Consider the following 5,760-nt stretch of genomic DNA (forward strand, 5'->3'; position numbering starts at 1 on the left):
AAAATGGTTGAACTGGAAACTATCATCCTGAGTGAGCTAACCCAATCACAGAAAGACATACATGGTATGCACTCATTGATAAGTGGCTATTAGCCCAAATGCCTGAATTACCCTAGATGCCTAGAACAAATGAAACTCAAGACGGATGATCAAAATGTGAATGCTTCACTCCTTCTTTAAAAGGGGAACAAGAATACCCTTGGCAGGGAAGATAGAGGCAAAAGATTAAAAACAGAGACTGAAGGAACATCCATTCAGAGCCTGCCCCACATGTGGCCCATATATATACAGCCACCCAATTAGACAAGATGGATGAAGCAAAGAAGTGCAGAAGTGTAGATCGCTACTGAGAGACACAGCCAGAATAAAATACAGAAATACAGTCAGGTAAACCTCGAACTGGAGAATGGGACCCCCGCTGAAGGAACTGAGAAAGAACTGGAAGAGCTTGAAGGGGCTCGAGATCCCATATGTACAACAATGCCAAGCAACCAGAGCTTCCAGGGACTAAGCCACTACCTAAAGACTATACATGGACTGACCCTGGACTCTGACCTCATAGGTAGCAATGAATATCCTATTAAGACGCAGTGGAAGGGGGAAGCCCTGGTCCTGCATAAGAATGAACTGATGAACTAGACTGTCGGGGGAGGGCAGCAATGGGGGAGGGGTGAGGGAACACCCATAAGGAAGGGGGAGGAAGGATGTTGCTGAAACGGGAAAAGGGAATAACACCGAAATGTATATAAAAATATTCAAGTTAATAAAAAAATAAATAAAAAAAAAAAAAGAGAGAGACATAGAGAAACTAACAGAAGTTATGAACCAAATGGATTTAACAGATATTTATAGAACATTCCAACCTAAAACAAAAGGATATACCTTTTTCTCAGCACCTAATTATAACTTCTACAAAATTGACTCAAGAGACACAAAACACCTCAACAGATACAAGAAAATAGAAATAATCCCATGCATTCTATCAGATCACCACAGACTAATACTTGTCTTCAATAACAAAAATAATGGCAGAAAGCCCACATATACATGGAAGTTGAACAAGGCTCTACTGAATGACAACTTGGTCAAGGAAGAAATAAAGAAAGAAAGTAAAGACCTCTTAAAATTTAATGAAAATGAAGATACAACATACCAAAATGTATGGGACACAATAAAAGTGGTGCTAAGAGGAAAACTCATAACTTGAGTGGCTGCAAAAGGAAACAGGAGACAGCACATATCAGCACCTTGACAGCACACCTAAAAGCTCCAGAACAAAAGGAAATAAATGAACCCAAGAGTAGTAGAACGCAGGAAATATTCAAACTCAGGGCTGAAATCCACCAAATAGAAATGAAAAGGACTATTCAAAGAATCAATAAAACCAGGAGTTGGTTCTTTGAGAAAATCAACAAGATAGATAAACCCTTAGCCAGACTATCCAGAGGATACAGAGAGAGTGTGCCAATTAACAAAATCAGAAATGAAAATGAAGACATAACAGAATCTGAAGAAATACTTAAAAATTATCAGATCCTACTACAAAAGCCTATATTCAACAAAACTGGAAAATCTAGAGGAAATGGACAATTTTCTAGACAGATACTACGTACCAAAGGTTAAATCAGGAACAAATAAACCATCTAAACAACCCCTTAACTCCTAAAGACATAGAACCAGTTGTTAAAAGTCTCCAAACCAAAAAGAACCCAGGACCTGGTGGGTTTAGTGCAGAATTCTATCAGACCATCAAGACCTCAAATACTCTCCAAACTATTCCACGAAATGGAAACAGACAAGGCACCTCCAAATTCTTTCTATGAAGCCACAATTACTCTCACACTGTGACCACACAAAGACTCAACAAAGAAAGAGAATTTCAGACCAATTTCCCTTATGAATATTGATGCAAAAATACTCAATAAGATTCTTGCAAACCGAATCCAAGAACACATCAAAACAATCATCCATCATGATCAAGTAGGCTTTATCCCAGGGATGCAGGGATATGTTAATATACAGAAATCCATCAACGTAATCCAGGATATAAACAAACTCAAAGATAAGAACCATATAATCGTCTCATTAGTTGCTGAGAAAGCATTTGACAAAATTCAACACCCCTTCATGTTAAAAGTCCTGGAAATATCCATATCTAAACATAGTAAAAGCAAGATACAGCAAACCAATAGCTAACATCAAACTAAATGGACAGAAAATTGAAGCAATCCTACTAAAATCAGGGACTAGAAAAGGCTGCCCACTCTCTTCCTATTTATTCAATATAGTACTTGAAGTGCTAGCCAGAGCAATCAGGCAACAAACATAGGTCAAAGGGATACAAATTGGAAGAGAAGAAATCAAAATATCACTATTTGCAGATGATTTGATAGTGTACATAAATGACCTCAAAAGTTCCACCAGAGATTAGTTAACCTGATAAATGACTTCAGCAAAGTGTCCTGGTAAAAAATTAACTCAAACAAATCTGTAGCCTTCCCGCATTCAAAGGATAAACAGGCTGAGAAAGGAATCAGGGAAATGATACCCTTCACAGAAGTCCCAAATAATAAAAAATATATTGGTGTGACTTTAACCAAGCAAGTGAATGCTCTGTATGACAAGAACTTCAAATCTCTGAAGAAATAAATTGAGGAAGATCTCAGAAGATGGAAAGATCTCCCATGTTTATGAGTTGGCAGGATTAATATAGCAAAGATGACCATTTTGCCAAAAGCAATCTACAGATTCAATGCAGTCCCCATCTAAATTCCTACTCAGTTCTTTATAGAGACAGAAAGAAAAATTTGCAAATTCATTTGGAATAAGAAAAAACTCAGGATAGCAAAAACTATACTCAACAATAAAATAATTTCTGTGGAAATCACTATCCCTGACTTCAAGCAGAATTATAGGGCAATAGTAAGAAAAACTATATGGAATCGGCACAAAGACAGGCAGATAGATCAGTGGAACAGAATTGAAGACCCAGAAATGACCCAACATACCTATAGTTACTTGATCTTTGACAAAGGAGCTAAAACCATCCAATGGAAGAAAGATAGCATTTTCAACAAATGGTGCTGGTTGAACTGGAGGTCAGCATGTAGAAGAATGCAGATCAATCCATTCTTAGCACCCTGTACAAAGCTTAAGTCCAAGTGGATCAAGGACCTCCACATCAAACCAGATACACCCAAACTAATAGAAGAAAAGTGAGAAAGAGTCTTGAACAACTGGGCACTGGGGACAATTTCCTGAACAAAACACCAATGGCTTATGCTCTAAGATCAAGAATCGACTAATGGGATCTCATAAAACTGCAAAGCTTCTGTAGGGCAAAAGACACTGTCATTATGACAAAATGGCAAACAGCAGATTGGGAAAAGACCTTTACCAGTCCTACATCTGATAGAAGGCTAATATCTAAAATATAGAAAGAACTCAAGAACTCAGACTCCAGATAGCCAAATAACCCTTTTAAAAATGGGGGTACAGTGTTAAACAAAGAATTCTCAGCTGATGAATATCAAATGACTGAGAAGTGCCTAAAGAAATGTTCAACATCCTTAGTGATCAGGGAAATGCAAATCAAAACACACCTGAGATTCCATCTCAACCCAGTCAGAATGGCTAAGATAAAGAACTCAGGTGACAGCAGATGCTGGCGAGGATGTGGAGAAAGAACACTCCTCCATTGTTGGTGTGATTGCAAACTGGTACAACCACTGTTGAAATCAGTCTGGAGGTTCTTCAGAAAATTGGGCATCCAACTACCTGAGGACTCAACTATACTTCTCTTAGGCATATACCCAAAAAATGCTCCAATATACAACAAAGACACATGCTCCACTATGTTCATAGCAGCCTTATTTATAAAGCCAGAAGCTGGAAAGAACCCAGATGCCCTTCAACAGAGGAATAGATTCACAAACATGGTACATCTACACAATGGAGTACTACTCAGCTATCAAAAATGACTTCATGAAATTTATAGGCAAATACAATGAACTAGAAAATATCATCCTGAGTGAGGTAACCCAATCACAGAAAAACACACTTGGTATGCATTCATTGATAATTGGATATTTGCCCAAATGCTGGAACTATCCAAGATGCTATCCACAGACCACAGGAAGTTCAAGAAAGATTACCAAAATTCTGATGCTCCCACTCCTTCTTAAAAAGGGGAAAAATATCCATAAGAGGGGATATGAAAGCAAAATATAGAGCAGCTCTGAAGGAAAGGCCATTCAGAGTCTGCCCCACAGGTAGACCATATATAAAGACATCAAAACTAGATAAGATTGATGAAACTAGAAAATGCATTTGAAAGGGAATGGATATAGATCTCTCCTGAGAGACACATCCAGAGCATGTCCAATACTGAGGTCAATGCTAGCAGCAAACCACTGAATTGAGAACAGGACCCCCTTTAGGGATTTAGAGCAAGGATTGAAAGAGCTGAAGGGGCTTGCGAACCCATAAGAACAACAATGCCAACCAACCAGAGCTTCCAGGTACTAAACCACTACCCAAAGACTATACATGGACTGACCCAGGGCTCCAACTGCATATGTAGCAGAGAATAGACTTGTTGAGGCACTGGTGGAAGGGGAAGGCCTTGGTCCTGCCAAGGTTCAAACCCCAGTGATGGGAAATATGGGGGTGGGGCAGTAAGGGGATGGATATGGGGGATACCTGTATGGGGGAGGGGGAAGGGATAGGCTTATGGACAGGAAACCGGGAAAGTGAATAACATTTAAAATATAAGTAAAGAAATATATCTAATAAAAAAGAAAAAAAGCATAATATTTCTTATACTGTATACTAAGAGTAAATTCATCCAGGCTGAGCACAGTGTAGTGTAGAAAATTCAGCATATAGTTTAAAATGGTCTTGGTACATATTATTAAATTAGTTTCAAAGTCTAAAATTGTTCAATAACTAAAGGCATGAGGAATTTACAGAAAAAGTCATTCTAAAACTCATTATATAGTTTTAAACAACATATCTAAAATCATTTGTTTCCTTGTCTGTCATGTTGTAAAATAAAATGGATAAAATATGCCCAATGATTGCTTAAAAATAACAATGGGGAGTTTCATACAGATATGATAGGAAAGGATTTTCTATTTCCATTTCCAAAAGAAAATTTTGAAATGAGAACAACTGGAATCAATTAGTTGAAAGTATATTAACTTATTTTAATATATTTTTAACCCAAAGTTTCTATTTCAGAATCACTGTCTGAGTTGAATATAGATGAAATGTCACATGAACATATAAACTGTGCAAATTGCTATTCATTTGCAAACACAGAACACTTCACAGAACTATGAAAAACCGTGTTTGCTGTACTAGTTACAGGATTGTGTATAAACTAAATAAGCAAATGCGCTGCAGAAGTCAGGATCCATAGGAACAAATGAAGAGGTGCTATGGTTGTGACAACTGAAGCTATCAGTGATTTTAATCATTGTAATGTATGATGAATGTACACATTTCCAGGAATTATTAAAAAGCCTGGAAAAGTGTGAGAATGAAACATTGCTAATTCATAAGTCCTATTTCCTTCTTCTTTATCTTCCTGGCTTCTTGGCATCCTCCAATGAGAAAGTCACATGAGGCAGCAAATCTCAGAAAAGAGAAAGAGAGAGAGAGATCTATTGGGAGGATCCAGAGTGTGGAAGGTTAAATCCAGGGGTAGCTTCCTCTGCTCCTGGGAGGAGACAACAGGAACCTTTACCAAGTTTAGGA

Source organism: Rattus rattus, chromosome 3, assembly GCF_011064425.1.
Source record: "Rattus rattus isolate New Zealand chromosome 3, Rrattus_CSIRO_v1, whole genome shotgun sequence".
NCBI classification, from domain to species: domain Eukaryota; kingdom Metazoa; phylum Chordata; class Mammalia; order Rodentia; family Muridae; genus Rattus; species Rattus rattus.